The following is an 18171-nucleotide window of genomic DNA, read 5'->3' as shown; positions in this document are numbered from 1 at the left end:
AAAGCGGTCTCTGCTTCATTTTTGAATTGCATGTGTGGAGACCACTTTTAATGATAACCGGTCTCTCAATACCTGTTTTTTTTTATCGAATTTTTAAATCCCTTGCTGCATTTAATATATTTGCGCCAAAATTTCCTGAATAGCTGTATATTTTCTTTTTTTTTTTTTTTCCACAACCTGTATACATCCTATTCCATATTATAAAATTGCACCAAAAATCCTTGAACCTGCTAATATATATATACATACAAATAGCATTCATAAAAAATATATATGCATACAACTAAATTTGTACTCCAAAATCTAAGATGTATACAAATATATATATATATATATATATATATATATATATATATATATATATGTATATATATATGTATATATATATATATATATATATATACATATATATATATATATATATATACATATATATATATATATATATATATACATATATATATATATATATATACATATATATATATATATATATACATATATATATATATATATATACATATATATATATATATATATACATATATATATATATATATATATATATATATATATATATATATATATATATATAGATGCATCAAACTATATATATCCAACACAGTACTAATATATGTACACTATCTAATAGCCAATGTATCAAAATACAAAATGTAGAGATTTGTCAAGTATTATGACTACCCTAACCTAATTTTGTACTCATCATGCCGAAATCACCGATCACTAAGGTTCTTCTGGCTCATCATGATCAAGAACATATTGAATCCATAAGTCTCTAATCTCGTCAATATCTTCCGAAGAATATGTGCAAGGGTCTTTGGGAAAAATCTACAACATATGCCATTGCTAAATGAGTAAAGAAAGATAATTGCATAATAATTATGAAATAACAACAAATTAGATTTCCAAATGAGTAAAGAAAGAAAATTACATAAGAGTTATGTATTCATATCACTCTTGCTAACTAATAACATAGTATCATGACTAACACTAATCTAATTTGCTAGCTAGGTTATGTATGCACAAAAGAAGTAGCAGCACAGTAGCATAGAATCAAGAAAAGGGCAGCAGCAGCAAAGTTTAAACCTACTGGGTAGTTCAGTTTGTCTGCAGCAGCTATTAAGCTCAGTTATCAAGAAAAGGGCAATAGCAGCATTGCATGAGTATATTGCCAAAGTTCAGTTTATATTGACTAGCTGCTCATCATTGCATGAGTATATTGCCAAAGTTCAGTTGCCCAGGCCAGTTGATGTTTATATGTCCAAAGACCAAAATATACAAGTGAACTGACTATATATATACTGATCATGAGCATTATTCTCTAAAATAAGTACTGTGACAGAACATTTTCATGCATAATTTTGGGACATTTTCATGCAGCCTCTAATAGTTGTTGTCGAAGAGAATACAACTGTTCTCAGTGACACACCTGACATTCTTCAAAGTGAAAAAGTATGCACTATGATGTTCATTGTTTGCAAATCATTACGCTTCATTTATCTTTCAACTTTACTATGTTTGCTAAAAAAAAAAGTTAACCACCAACTACACTTCAATTTTACTAACTCATGTGAGCTGAATTTCAAGCACCTATTGAAGCACAAGCAACCACAGTAGCAACAAGAAATCATTGCAGAAGCTAAGCTGTTGGATGCCCTTTGCGTGCATCAGTGCCAGCAGCTAGCATTGTCAATGTACTCCCTCTTTTTTTTATTAGGTAAAACGTTCCTCCTAGGCACGTATGTGTATTCAAAACATTGGCCAATAAGGTATTTGATTATCAACAACAACAACAATCAAACAACATATAGGAAACACAAGAAGAAGGGGCAGACATAGGGGTTTACATATAGGCTTAAATAATACCAAGTAAAATGACATGTACTTGATATACCTGCTCAGAAATCCATAAAACTCTATTCTGTATAATGTCCAGCATATAGCGACATACAAAGTATCCACAGTGCTTTGTGTATGCAGATTGTACAGGACACTGTCACAAAAAAATAAACATGAACACAATTTTGGATTTTATTATTGCACTACTAAGTATCAAATATGCTAACAATAATAATAACTTACACGTGGTTGCTTCCACCCAATTTTGGGAATTTTTTAATTTTCTTGATATCTTTTCGATGCTTAATACTGAATTTAATTATTCCCCTACAAAATCATTTTTATTAGATAATAAGAAAAACACAATTTAATTAAATGAATATTTTAGTACGTAATACATACTCATTGATGATTTTTTGTGCAAATGAGTTGATTTCGTTTTCTGCTCCAAGTGGATCTAACCAATACACCAACCCATTCCATGGACTAATCACCGCTAACGTCCAATGCAGACTAGACATTGTGAAATAAATAATAGTATCAATTAAAATTTGTGGATTTAACATAACACATTAAAACAAAAAGGAACACTTACTTATCAATAAAAGGAGCAAAGAATAACTGATTAACATTCTTCCCCTCATTGGTTCCAAAAACATGAGCTAAGTAGTTAGATCGAACTTGCTCGTCTGTTGTCGGTGTCAATGGTGAAAGCACATTACAGTCACAAAACCCATACATTCCTGAGATACCTTCTTTTTCACATCGTTCTTTTAGGTGCCTAGTCCCATGAGAAGTCATATTAATATTATTATTTAAAGGGCCAAAAAAAATCAACATTAGAATTAAAAACGAAACTCTATGGAAACTTACTTCATGAAAACAGTCATTTGCGATTCCCCGACCTCCTTTTGGAAACACCAATCAAGCAAGTCTTCAAAGTCAAGTGAAACATCCAAACCATTTTCGTTAAGAAACATGCTTTCTTAGATAGTTATGGAGATGGTATCACCCGTCTTTTGCATTCCCATAGCTTTTTTTCTCATAACACGCATCCAAGTAGACGTTACCATCTCACGATCCTTGTCGGTAACAGCATAGCTACGAGTGGTTGATGCTCGGGAGGATGTTGATCGTGGGGATGGTGTGTTCATATTCAACTCCTTATCTACTTGCTTATCCGCCTTAATAATATGGTTTAACACAAAAATAACACGCATGTAAGCTTTAGAAGAAGAAAACTTGCACATGAATCTAAAAGGGAATATCAACAAATTTGTGAAAATCAACAAATTGACTCTTGTATTGGCATTCATATAAGTTTAAAAACTATCCATTTTTTTTTTTTTTTTGCAAAGTATTAGTAGAATGCAGAATGCAGAAGCAGTAGCAACAGCATAGTAGCAAAAGAATGCAGATTTGCTCCTTTACCTGTGGGGGGAGTATCAAATGATTTGGCCAAGCTGTGAAAGCCTTCTTAGCTTGAAAAACAAAGATCAACTCATCATTGGGACATGGCAAGGGAGCAGAAGGCATTAAATCTTCAGTAATGGTTACTCGACGATGACCATGGGGCAACGACATGGTATGATTACTAAGAACTTCTGTGTTGTTTTCTATGTAGACTTTTCTGTTAGCAACAACTTGTAGCTCTTTGTCGCTTCCCTCAATTGCCAAGCGGCAATCACTCCATCCCTGAAAACAAAAGGCTCAACCAGATATCAAACATGAAATCTCGCTTAAATAACCTTAGCATTATATGAGACTTGAAAACAAAGCCTTACATTCAAGCTGGTAATACCTCGGGAAATGTATAGTTGCTGTTGGTATTCACAACTTGACTTTGATGTGGGGGGATTGGAGTATGCTCAACTGGATTCATGTGGTTCACCTCAGGCCAAGGAACATGGTATGCCTCTGCCTCTGCCGCTGTCTCGAGGTTCTGAAGTTGAGAATGGTCCATGATTGGGCTTTTTGTGTAATGAGGTTCTGGGTTTGTCGCAATTCTTTGCTCAATGTAGGCTTGTTCGTGAGAATAATCCACAGGTGAATCATGTCCAAAGTGATGCCCTTCAACGTCATGCCTTTCCATACCTCCCATCAAGAGTTGTGTAAGGGGGACAACATTACCAAATGAGCTGTCTAAATGAGCTGCATCCAACCCATTTCCAGCTGCCCCTTGGCTACTAGAACCACTGATGTTACCAGAACCAAAATGGTTCCCAAAAGCACCAAGGAAACCACCCGAACCAGCTGCCTCCCCACCAAACAGCCCACCTGAATTTGCAAGATCGCCACCAAAAACACCTTGCTGAGCACCACCAGCCATGAATGCTCCTAGTTGCTCTTGGGTTAAGCATGACATCATGAAGGAAATTATAAAGTTTTGCTGCTTGGTCATTGTTGCCATCCTTGAGTTCATCACATTCATTCTAGCATGTAATTCGCTAGGTGCGGTTGGTTTGTTATATCCAAAGTATTCCTTGTTAGTTATGCCTGAACCAACAGCCCTAACAGAACCTCCATGCTCTGGTTTGTTTAAAGCTCTTGCTAAAATATCATCTCGACCTGTAGCAACTATTTCACCTTTTTGTACTTGGGCCTCCAATCTAATCTGTAAAATGAGGTCAAGATCATAAAGGGTTAGTATCTATTTTTAGCCGAAAAGGAACTTATATTACATGCAAGTGTTTACCAAAACACCAAGAAATTGCATCAGATTGTTTGCTAACTTACTATTGCATCATGGATTTCTTTATCAGCAGGATTGTCAACGGTCAGAACTCCATTCTTGACATGAGAATGAGCTTTAATCCAAGTCAAATGTCGAGGCACGTTTGAGACGTGTATTCCTTGCTTTTCGAGATCTTTCTCCTACATTGTGAAAATACAAAATCATAAAATAAACTACTTTGAAAAAGGTATATACCTAACACAGACATGCAATTATCACTAAGCTGGAACTATATTTAGTGACATTAATTAGGTGAAAATAAATCTAGCAGTTGTACAGTTACATACTTGTGCATTAGGATGTTTTATTATCAGCAAGAAACTTATGCATCAGGATGTTTTATTATCAGAAACTGGCATGTATAATTTCTGAATGACAGTGGTGCCACTATTTAGTTTGGCATATTGACCAGTCTTTTGTCATTTTGTTTTTGTAGATACATTGCTCATCTGGGTTCAATGGTTGTCTAAATGAGCTAGATTAGAGATTAATACAGTTGGAGTTGCAATTTTTCTGTTTCAGGTAAACACACTATCATATTCAGTTGGAGTATCCATCGTTTGTGACCTTCAAGGACATGAAACCCCCTCTACATTCATATAATGTCATATGTTATATATATATGTATATATATATATATATATATATATATATATATGTATATATATATATATATAATATATATGTATGTATATAACCAAAAGTAACCTTAAACTTTTTTTTTTTTACTTAACATATGAACTCAGTTTACTTACCGAGATATTGTCATACAAATGATCTAGGACTGCTCGTGGAACATCTAACCACTTGTTGTATGTGATACTTACTCTTTCACGCACAACTACACCAATATAGGTGGAAAAATGACCCCTATGACTTCCAATAGGGATTCTTTTGGTTGGATGCCATTGTAAAGGTATTTTGGAGCCAGCATGGATAGCTTTCCCAACCATTCTAAGCACCGTGCGACCTCTTTCTTCCTCACATTCGGTGTTGTCAGAATTGTCGGTTTCACGCACTCGCTTTGTTTTCCGAGCCATCAACCTGTTGCAAAGATAAAAAGAAAAAATCAAATTGGTTACTTAAATTAAATAAAATACTATAAAAACAATAACCTTAATTACATATGAATATATAGATGGTAATGAAAAATGATTTTGACAAGCACACAAATCTAAATCAAGATGCATGAACAAAGTAAGACTCGTAAAAATTAAAGTTACCAACTATTAATTGAAACACACCTCAAATACATAAGGACTATTTATGTCCACGCTTTCGCTTTTTCCCCTTTTTTTCTTTCTCAACCCACTCGCCTTCATTGTGGTCATCTCTAACATATATTGAAATATCATCTGTAACATCAACCTCAATGTGTCCTTGCTCCATTCTCCTAACATAACCATCATCCAACACACTATCTTCGCCAAAATCATCAACAACATGTCGAGGCTTTGGTGCTATAACTGCTGACATTCTCTTGTTCGATGGGTCGATCATATAAAAGACTTGGCTTGCCTGACTTGCTAGGATGAAAGGATCTTCTTTGTGACCAACTTTTTTCAAATTAACCAATGTAAGCCCAAACCTATCATGTTCAACCCCATTGTTATTGTTGACCCATTGGCATTTAAATACAGGTATCGAAAACGTAGAGTAATGCAGCTCACAAATCTCTTCGATGACCCCATAATAATTCATCATACCACACACAGGATTCTTGTCTTTAGCACTAGCAAAATGCATAGCTTCAGCCTCTAAAGTAACCCCACTATTCTGCATAGTACTAAGTTCATCTTAAAACCTCGTGTAAAATGTGCAATCGTTAATAACATAAGCTGAATAATAAATTGCACTAAAATCGGGTCCAAATGCCAAACTCTTTAGTCGATCAGAAAATGGAGTCAAAGAACCTATGAGCTCTTTCATTACATAATCCTTCAGCCAACTAATAAATGATCTACTATGTTCAGCAGCTATTGACTTCTCATTTGCTTTCCTATTGCACTTCCTCAAGTAGGTCATGTGTTTCTCAACATACGGCATAACTTCATCCTCGTTATGAAGAATGTATAAATGAGCCTTATGCCACACTACATAAGATAGGTCACATTCTTTGCGGCCTATGGTCCCCTCACCATCCATTCTTCCACTATGACGAGATGTAGGAAGCCCTATGCGTATTGCATTTAACACATAGTCATTGGAATAAGCAATAACTTCTTCGTAAAATAGTCGTTCGGCAATACAACCTTCAGGATGAAACACGTTCTTCACATATCCCTTATAGGTTCTCATTTGCCTTTCAAAACACCATTAATTTCTCATGTGAACAGGACCACAATATCTTATCTCTCTAACTAAGTGAACCGGTAAATGGATCATGATATCAAAAAATGATGGAGGAAAAAACATCTCTAATTGACACAAAACTGCAACAATTTCATCCTCTAATGCAGTCAACTCTCTTGGATCAATGACTTTACTATAAATTGCATGAAAGAATCCGCAAAGTCTGATAATAGCATAACAAACATTTTTAGGCAAAATAGAACGAATTGCTACAGGTAACAAGTGCTGCATTAAAACATGGCAATCATGAGACTTAAGGCCTACAAGTTTCAAAGTTTCCATGTTTACAAGGCTACGAATATTTGAAGAAAAACCTTCAGGCACTTTCACTCCAGTCAAGCTTTCACAAAACTCGATTTTTTCTTTTCTGGACAATGTGTAAGAAGCAGGAGGCAAGTATGCTCGACCTTTGTCATTCGTAATAGCATGCAATTCATCTCTAATCCCCATATGCTCCAAGTCATCTCTAGCTTTTTTACCATCTTTGGTCTTACCAGAGATATTGAGTAATGTACCAATTAAACTATCACCCACATTCTTCTCAATATGCATAAGTCTCACAAAAAGGAATTTCCAATAGGACAGTTGCCAAAAACATGAACACTTTTTGAAACCTTAGGTAGGAAGAGCTTTTCTATGTTTCTTTCCAAAAGTAATTTCAATGTCCTTCACCTTTTCAAAGACCTCTTCACCTAACATGACTTTTGGTCGCCCTTTAAATTCTTGTGTCCCATCAAACGCATTCTTTCTCCTTCGATATGGATGATCAGAAGGCAAAAATTGATGATGAACCGGATAAACATGCTTTCCAGATGCATTTAACCATTGTCCCTTGCAATCCTCCATACTGATAGGACAAGCTGTTTCCCCTTTCACAGTATACCCCGAAAGATTACCATAAGCCGGAAAATCTTGAATGGTGCAAAATAGCATTGCTTTCAGATTAAACTTCTCATTGCGATGTGCATCAAACACTTCCACGCCTTCTTCCCAAAGCATAATCAAATCGTCAATAAGAGGTGCCAAGTACACATCAATGTCGTTTCCCGGCTGTTTTGGCCCTGAAATTAGCAACGAAAGGAACATATACCTTCTCTTCATGCACAATGATGGGGGTAAATTGTTGGTCACCAACATAACAGTTCAAGTACTATACGTACTACTCATGGAACCAAATGGATTGAAACCATCTGTAGACAATGCAAGGCGTAAATTACGCTTTTCATGTGCAAATTCGGGGTATTTTGCATCAATAAACCTCCACTGCGGAGAGTCAGCCGGGTGTCTAAGCATTCCATCGTCTACTCGACCATCAAAATGCCAGGTTAACTTCTTTGCATCTTCTGCTTTTGAAAATAACCTCTTAAACCTTGGTACTATCGGGAAATACCATAATGTTTTTACAAGTACTCCCCGATCCCCTTTCTTATACCGTGAGGCTTTACAAATTGGACAACTCTCTAACGATTCATATTGATTACGATACAATACACAATCATTAAGGCAAGCATGCATTTTCTCATAAGGTAAACCCATAGAGCTTAGTGTCTTTTTCGCCTCATATGTACCAATAGGAAGGACATTGTCTTTGGGAAGCATGTCTTTCACCAATTCCAATACACATTAAAACTTGTGTCTGTCCAACCATGACCAGCCTTCAGGTTGTATCATTTGAGTATGGCTGATAACCTTGTGTACTTGGTGCAACCTTCATATAATGGTTTTTCAGAGTCATTTAACAAGCTCTCCAACATGGAAGGGTTGTTATCAAATTGATCCTCAATTGCATGCAACATGTCCTCCAACCGATCACCCTCATTATTATTATGAACTTCGCGCACATCATCCCTTTTCTCACCACTACCACTATCTTGTATGTCCCTAAGCTCTCCATGCCAGATCCAACGGGTATGTGTTTTATCAAATGCCCATTTATTCAAATGATTGAGAATCTCATCGGGTCTCTTATGCAAAAAATTATGGCACATAAATCAAGGAAAACGTAGCTTGGAGCGGCCTCCACTGTTTTCTACTGCAAATTTAATAAATTCCTTAACCCCTGCTTCATATTCAGGGTCACCCGGCTTCGATGTTGATATCCAATTTCGATCCATTTCTAACCACCAAGAACAAGACCTCAATTCTTAAAACTGTCACATATGTGAAGCTCATATAAAGGCAATTTGGAATATAACCACAAGATTTACAACATCTATAAACCAATATATATAAATAAAACAATAATTGCATGAGTATATTAAAATTGCATAAAAGTCGAAAAACAAGATTGAGATAAATTAACTTAAAAATATCATATATGTAAAGCTTATATACTGCAAATTTGGAATATAACCACAAGATTTACAAAATCTATAAAAAATATATATATGTATATAAAAAATAATTGCATGAGTATATTAATATTGTGTAAAAAAACAAATATGATATTCATTAAACAATACCAATATTGGGATTCATTTTTCTATTCATTTTTTAAGCACAAACATTATACTATACAAAGTAAAGAATAGAAACATGGACCACTAGTCATTTACTATTTATTTTTGAATGTGAGCAGCATGAACATCAAATTTGAGGAGCTTCCATATTCATGTTCTTTCATTTGTTAGCACATATTTTTTGACATGCAATTATTTTAGGAATCCTTACATGTGGGGTTAGCTTATATACTTTATTTTATACACCTTTTACAAAGGTACCAAACGCAACTTTTGCGGGAAAATCAAATTCCTAAGAACTATCCTATATAAAACTGCTCGTATCTTAAACAAAGCTCTCTAAGCCGAATCAACTAACTAGTATAACAAGACGATTAACATACAAATTTTATGCCAATACATACAATAGAAACAATGAAAAGAATTTGAAATTAAATAAGCTAGACAAAATTTCAAATTGTAATCAAATCATTATGCATTTTTATAAGAGTATTCTTCTTATATAGCAAAACAAACAAGGCAACCTCAATAAAACAGTATAATATGAACAAAAATCATTCATTTTTATGAATTATATGTACCACATACATAGTTACAACTGCTAGTAAAGGGAAAATTGAAAGAAAAAAAAATACCTTCTCCAAAGTTAGGGTTTTAATCCTACAATTGCAGAATTCTCAAGCTCCAACAATTGAATGAAAAATCAAAACTTGAGTGGTGGAATTGCGGTAGCTACGGTGCGCCGGAAGATGGAGTGCGAACGATGGAATTTGAGTGTGAGATAATGCGATGGTGTAACGAAATGTCGAGTGAATGCGATTGCTTTTCATATGGTGCAGTCAAGGATGGAACTTGACTGCAAGATATTGCGGTGCATGTCTCGTCGGCAGCCTTTAGGTGGATGTGAACGGAGGTACGCCGGCAAGTCGAGAAGGAGTAGCGCCGTCTGAGTGATGATCGAGTAATTCAATCGACAGTAAACTGTAGAGCAAGGCAAAAGCAAAAAAATTGGAAGAACTAGAAAGTGAAATTTTAGGGATTTTGGCGGTTTAGAATTAAGAAAGGCAGAGACCAGTTATTACTCTTCAATGGTCTCTGCCAATTTTTAATTTGAAAAAAAAAAAACATCAAGAGACCGGTTTTCTAAAACAATTGGTCTCAAGTTATTTTAATTAAAAAATAAGAATATTATAAAAAACTGCAAGAGACCCGTTATCTTTAAAAAATGGTCTTTTAAATTTATTTTGAGACCGGTTATTAATGGTAAATGGTCTCTTGAAACAAAGAGACCGCTTATGTAGTAAACAGGTCTATTATATTGGGTCTTTCTGGCCGATTTTGTAGTAGTGGGAACTAGTTTGCAAGTTAAACACATAAACCCCAATCGTCATACAAGTGATCAAATGACAACATCGTCATTGATCCCAAACACGCTAAGTGTTAACAAGCAATCATCTTCGAACCGTTTAACTTCCCCTAAACTAAACCTAATCTATGCAATCAAGAAAAATAAAGAGAAAAATTAGGAAGCTTTCACCGGGCTATCCATGCCTAGGTAATAAAGAAAGGCGATAAAAATGAACCACCTTCGTAGTGCTCCAAAATCATAAGCATCATCTTTAAGCCATGTGAGAATAAGAATAGCAAAAGAAACTATATACAAAGAAAATGGTTAGTAACTTCAAAACAAAAGAAAGAGAAACTACAAAGTAACACTAAACTAAACTAACAAAGAATTAAAAGAGGGAAAAGAAAAGCTAAGTAACCAACTAAACAACTAGCTAACTAAAAGACACTGGACTACAAAATTTGGATTCAAAGGGATTTGGATTCAAAGGGATTTGGATTCAAAGGGATTTGGATTCAAGGGCTTTGGATATAAGGGAATTAGATAAACGGGAGCAAGAATCAATCAACACCATCATAGAAATGACATCACAACAACAACGGCAATAAAAGCTCATAAGACTAGCAACATACATCATCAAGAAAAGATATCAAGAAATGAGACCATCATGCAAAGAGGCAAATGAGAAACAAAGTAAGCTCAACAACAAATTGGCTACCGAGCCAAACCCCTAGAAAAAGAAAGTTCCCCCAAGCTAAACATGAATACATCTCAACATCTCATCAATATAAAGCAAGCATACATAAGATAAGGGATGGAGGCAAAAAGCACAAAAGTAAGGGAACTAGGCACCATCACCACCAGCACTCGACCCGGCTTCATCATTGCCATTATGGCCAAGGAGGTCATCAAAGGATGGGGGAGAATGAGGCTCCCACCCTCCGGAGAAACCGTCCGGCCAACCATATGCCCCTAGAAGTTATATTGTTGCCAAGGGGCAAGAGGTATAAATGGCTCGGGCAAAGCGAGCGGTAGTGGATGGTCAAGGTGTACATAGGGGTACTTAGGATAACCCCTATAATCGCTCTTTCCGAGAACACGATAATCATAGTTACCATGCTCATCAGGGAATGAGCGAGGCTCGGTAATTGACCCCGAAGGTCCTTGCCAATATGGGTACGTAGGTATCCCATCATCCCCAAAAGAAGGTACGTGACCTAATTAAGGTGGAAAATATGGGTAGTTAACCAGGGGAGTGATCTCACATCGGTCAACACCCGCATCAAACAAAAATAGTTGTTGGAGAAACATACCTTGTTGCATCTCCGGAATACCTCGCATTTGGGTGTAAAGGGCCTCAAAGTCTTGATCATACAAGCCCTCCAAGCTCACTTGCATACCCCTCATTTGAGCACCAAGGGCTTCGAAGTCGGGGTTAGCAAATTGATGTTGTTGCTCTTATTCATGTTGTTGTTGTTGCGGTTATTGTTGATTTTGTTGTTGTTGATGTTGTTGGAACGACTCTTCTTCTTTTTCATCTTCATCGGAGTCAAGGTAGGGGCGACGGTTACTCTTAGGGACATGCCATACATTGGGAGTATCCCACCCGGTGAAGAGAAGTCAAAGATGGGTTAAAAAGATAGCACCAATGCTCATTGTTCCTTAGCCAATCATATATTCCCTCCTTATTATGCTTTGATAAGAATTGGATTTGCCCAAGTTGCTTGACATCAAGGTAGAGGGTATTGGCATCCCCCACAAGTGTACAATATGGTAAGTTATGATCAAGGTGAAGGTTGGTCAAGAGCCTTGTAACCATTTCAAACATGGAATCTCTCCGGTCTACCGGTCTTGCAAGCCCACACAATAAGTAGCAAAGATGTACCCCAAGTTTAACCAACCACGATACTCTCGTCGGGTAGCCAACCATAAAATCTTAAGCTCCAACTTGCTCATCTTCCCTAACTCTTGCTTTGGGAATACCGAGTACCCCAATAGCCTATGAACAACTCGAAGACAAGGTTGGAACACAAAACTAATCTTGGCCTTCTTGGTGATGAAGTCACCATACCCGGAGATATCATCCCACCATGAACTCTCATCATACTCATCAAAGAGGAAGTACTCAAGATCCAAAATATCCCCATGTGGATCAAATTCTAGAGCCGCATTGAATTGCTCCAAAGAATAATCAAAGAAATTGTTGAAATTTTGAAACCAAACCTGGTAGTGACCTTCAACGGTAACTAGCTAAACCGTAGCAAAGAACTCAAGTGTAGGTTGAATTTATGTGCGGAAGCTACGGTTGATGAATAAACCCATTCAAAGGTTGGTGAATAACTCCCTAACATCCTCATCAATACCCAACTTGGACATGTCGGGTTGGAAGTAGTGGCGAGTAGGCTTAAGGGAGCGGTTGACTTTTAATTTGGCATTTCGTGTCTTTTGGATTGGGTCGTGAATTTTAATTTTGGGTGGTGGAGTAGGTTGGTGAGTTTAAGAAGTAGATGTATTTTGAGTGGGTTCATCAATGGTAACGGTGGTTTTGCGTTTCTCAAAGATGTTTTTGATGTTCTTAGACATAATGTTCTTCAAAGGTAAGAGCTCAAGAACCAATCACGAAATACCATAAAAACCGTAATATCACCAACCAATATACCTCAATATGCAACAATCAAAACTCCTTTCCAAAACTACAAATCAACACCAAATAATCCAACAATTTCTTCTCACACAAACACCAATCACAAAGAGAACAACAACCAACACTATCAAGTCACAACCTTACTACCAACACTATCAAAATTCAAATTTCACAATTCTCAACAATTTTGCTCAAAATTGCTACAAAATCAAGAAACAACACAATGTGAGATAAAATCAAATAACTCAAATAATCATCCAAAAATCAAATTCAATCATCAAAATCACCAAAAATCATACTACTACTATTCACAATCATGAACAATCTAAAACTTGCAACTATATGATATAATTAAGCAATTAAAAGTAAGAGAAGATGATTATACCATACATGAAGCAAGATTGAACACCTTATGGCCACCAATTTTCTCCAAAATGAAAAAACCCAATTGGAACCCAACTATGGAGGAGAGAGATTAAAGGTTGAATTTGATAAAAGTAGTATGAATTTAATGAAAATGATGAAAATTTAGGAAGTTTTCATGAATTTGGAGTGAAAATTTGATTATTTGATTATTTGAGGTGGAATTTGATGAGAAATGGAGGAAGAGGGGTGCGGGTTTTGGTGAGGGTGATGGAGGATAGGTCGGATGCTAAGATAGAGGTGAAGGATAAATGAGAAAAGAAGAAGGATAGAAAGAAGAAAAGGGCTCAGCAAAACAGGGGGGTGCGGCCACGCAGGGGAGTGGTGCGCCCGCGCTCGATGGTGGTGCGGCTGCGCAGGTGCTGCGTGGCTCGGCATCCTCCCATTTTGCTTCCTTGGTGCGTTCATGCGTGGGTTTATCAATCAAGATCAACTTTGGGGCTATTGAACCCACCGAAAGTGGCAGTTTCAAATCAAGATTATAGTGGGTTCAACATCCCAAAATAATGGTAGCACCACATGAACCCACCAAGTTCAAACTTTCTTCAACTTTAAGCATAAATTTCCCTATCTTACCTCACTAAAATTCTTACCCCTTTTACCTCGAATTTCGATAATATCAAACACAATCACATCATAAAACACAAAACACCTTCCCCATTACTCATGCTCACTTGGTGTAATCCAACTCCAAGAATGTAACCTACAAATTCAAATAAGTAGAAAAGTTAAAGAAAAAAAACTAAAAGAAAGAAAAATAAAAAAAAATCAAAATCAAAAGGAAAAGGAAAAATTAGAAATCTCCAGGTTGCCTCCCGGGAAGCGCTTGCTTATGATCCTAAGCTCGACCCTTCCTCCAAATCATGGAGGGTCAAAGAACACCACCTTCTTCAAAGTGGCGAAAGGAGCAAATTTCTCTTCAATTTCTAGCAACTTTTCGTTGTTGCTTGATGAGATTTCATTCAATGACTCTTCAAAAGATAACTTCTCTTTCCATAACTTCATTCTCTTTCTCTTTTTCCTAGAATCTTAAGGTTTTTTCTTTTTCCTTGTTCTTCTTTGTAGATGGTTCCGCACCATCCATACTCTTAGAATCATCGCATTCATCTTGAGGATGGAGTTCAAACCAATAAGGAATGTCAATTTCCTCCTTGTCCATGAGCTTGGGAAACTTCGTTTCTCTTCACTAACCTTCTTGCAATCAAAGCTAGAAAGAACACCATCACAATTCTCAAGAACATTGTTAGTTGAAGAATCAATCATGCAAACATTATCAATAGGACGAGGGGAATTAACACACATAATTCCTTGCACAAGGGACAAAGACTCATGCATTGGTTTTAGATCAAAACTTTCCTCATTCTTACCAACTCTCAAGGTAATACGGCCTCCTTTCACATCTATTAAGGCTCCCGAAGTGGCTAAGAAAGGTCTCCCTAAAATGATAGGGATATGGTCATCTTTTGCAATCTCAAGGACAATGAAATCAACGGAAATTTTGAACTCTCCTATCTTCAGAGGAACATCCTCAACTCTCCCATTTGGGAACCTAATAGACTGATCGGCCAATTGAAGGGTCATGTTAGATGGGAGGAGCTCACCTAGCTTAAGTTTCTTGAAAACGGAATAAGGCATGATGCTAACATTAGCACCAAGATCACAAAGAGAGCATTGTTAAACATCTTTCCCTTGATCTTACATGGAATAGAGAAATTACCCAAGCCCTTCATCTTCTCGGACAACTCATTATGAATAAGAGCACTACAACACTTCCCAACTTCAACCGAATCAACCTCATTGCACTCTCTCTTCCCACTCAAGATCACCTTAAGGAATTCGGAGTATCTAGGCATTTGGGTTATGGCATCGGTGAAGGAGATTGAAAGATGGACCTCCTTGAGCATGTCAAGGAACCTCCCAAATTGCTCATCAATTTTATGCCTCAAGAATTTTTGGGGGTATGTAAGGTCGGGTTTTCTCACTTCCTCATTCACTTTCTCAACACTTTTCTTTCTCTTGAACTTCCTCTTGACTCACACTCTTAGACACATTATTCTCATTCTCCTCACTTGAGTCACTCCTCTTCTCATCCTCCTCACTTGACCTAGAAACTCTTTCTTCAAGAACTCTCCCATTCCTTGTGGTAATGGAATAAACGGGTTTCTTAGGTTCAACTCCTTGAGAAGGTAATGAAGAAGGGCTAGCGCAATCTTTCAAAGTGTTGGCTAGTTGGGTGATTTGTGTCTAAAGCATTTTGTTGTGTGTCATCATTTCATTGAATTTCTTATCACTCACCGCCATGTAGGTGTTTATGATCTTGGTTTGGTTATCAATCATCTCTTCTAAATTAGTTCTAGATGATGATGGTTGAGCATAAGATTTGTCACCATTGCCTTGAGGTTTTGGAGTAAATCCGGGTGGGGGTCCCGACCCCTTTGATTGTTGTATTGAAAATTTCCCCGATTTTGATTGTTCCAATTGCCTCGGCCTTGATTGTTGCCACTATTTTGGTAATGGCCACCAAAGCCTTGAGATTGACTTTAATTTTCATACCCATGGCTTTGGTTTTGATTACTATAACCTTGGTTGTTATAGTTACCTCGGAAACCTTGGTTTCCTTGGTTCCTATAACCTCCATTGTTGTAGCTATCAAAACTACCTTGTTGGTGAGAATTCCTATTCCCAAAATTCCCAAGTCCTTCAAATCTTTGACCATTGCCATTAGACACAAAGTTCACATGTTCACATTCATTATTTTCAACATCATCACATCCATCAACAAAAGTTTGAGAACACGTAGAGGAATCATGATCATAAGACCCACAAGCATCACAAAATAGACAACCACTTGGCATATTATTTGAAGTAGAAGGAGTAGAGTTAAAAGGTGTACTATTTCCTACAAGACGGACTAGAGGATAGTACCTTGGGCTGAGAGAGACTTTTTAGGCCATAAGCGATAGGGTCGTGCTAGAACTCTCCCTTTAGGTTGGGAGGGAAGACTCCATAAATTCGTAGAAACACTCTCAAGCTTTGCCTTGATAGATGTCATTTCCTTCCCTAGATTTGAAATTTGGGAGGACAAATTGTTAATTGCATTGAGATGATCCACCGAATAAACCGTCGAGCTACTCTTGCTTGTAGACTCTCTCTCTCCTTCTTGCCAATCTCTATAGTATCTCACCACATCCTCAATGATGTCTACCACTTATTCTTCCGTCCGATTCATTATAGGACCTTTAATTTGGCTCCCCCCATCAAGACATGACTTCCCTTAGGGACTTAAGCCACCATAGAAAATTTGGATCACTTGATAGGTAGGAATTCCATGATGTGGACATTCTCTTTGGTCCTCCTTATACCTCTCTCATGCTTCATAGAGATTCTCATTAGACCTTTGTTTGAGCCCTTGGATCAAAGCCCTAGCCTCCGCCGTCTTCTTTTGTGGGTGGAAGCGAGACAAGAAAACTTTTGTGACTTCATCCCATGTCCTTAGGGAATTGGGCTTGACCTCTTTATCCAACCACTCCAAGGCTCGACCAATAAGAGAAAAGGCAAACAACTTGAGCCGGATGAACTCTTGAGAAATTCCGTTCACTTTGATTGTATTGCAATACTTCTCAAATTCTTTAAGATGGTTCAACGAACTCTCATTCTTGGCCTCGCTAAAATGCCTCCTTTCGATCAAAGTTATCATGGCCGGCCTAATTTCGAAATCATTCTCCGGTGTTGTAGGTGGAGCAATGCCGCTCTCAAACCTATAAGCACCGGGAATTCCCAACTCCTTCAAAGCTACTCTTGGGTTTTCTCCCATGCCTTGTTCTTCTTTTTCCTCAAACTCTTCTTCACTTGAGGAACTTATGCTCAAAGATCGATTGGCTATCCTTCTTCGTAAAAGAGTCCTTTAAATTTCCGGATCCAAAGGAACTAAGGACCTACCACAAGCTATACTATGCATGCAAAAACTCAAAGGAAATGTCAGTGACACGGCTACAAATGTAGCCTAAAAAGGAAGAAAAATCTTTTTGTGTTTTTGAATAAAACGCAATAGACTCAACAACAATATACAATCACAACACCATTCCCCGACAACGGCGCCATTTTGACGAGGGGTCAAGCTAGGTCGTTGAAACTAACTCTACCGTAGGTCAAACAAAATTTATAATCTCTCAACACACCCTTATACAAGTATAATGGTAAGTCGAGGGTCAAACCACTAAGGATTGGGGGGCGATCTTCTATTGTCAAAGTCAAGCTATTCCGAAATAGTAGGGTAAAGGTGTGTAATGCTAGGACAACTAAAGCAAACGAGTTTGTAATCAAGTATATAAAGCACTAGGGCTAGGATCCA

At 37.0% G+C, this 18171-nt stretch overlaps 1 non-coding gene across 1 annotated transcript; it reads left to right on the top strand.

Annotated features, from left to right (window-relative positions):
• The first annotated feature begins 17143 nt into the window (after positions 1 to 17143).
• LOC145603287 (small nucleolar RNA R71) lies at positions 17144 to 17249 on the top strand. The gene has a single exon (XR_014104804.1). It is a non-coding gene; the product is annotated as a small nucleolar RNA R71 (small nucleolar RNA).
• The last annotated feature ends 922 nt before the right edge of the window (positions 17250 to 18171 follow it).

This window comes from Chenopodium album, chromosome 21, assembly GCF_948465745.1.
Source record: "Chenopodium album chromosome 21, dcCheAlbu1.1, whole genome shotgun sequence".
In the NCBI taxonomy this organism is placed as follows: Eukaryota; Viridiplantae; Streptophyta; class Magnoliopsida; order Caryophyllales; family Amaranthaceae; genus Chenopodium; species Chenopodium album.
Note: the sequence above shows the minus strand (reverse complement) of the source record. Positions and strands in the feature narration are given on the sequence as shown.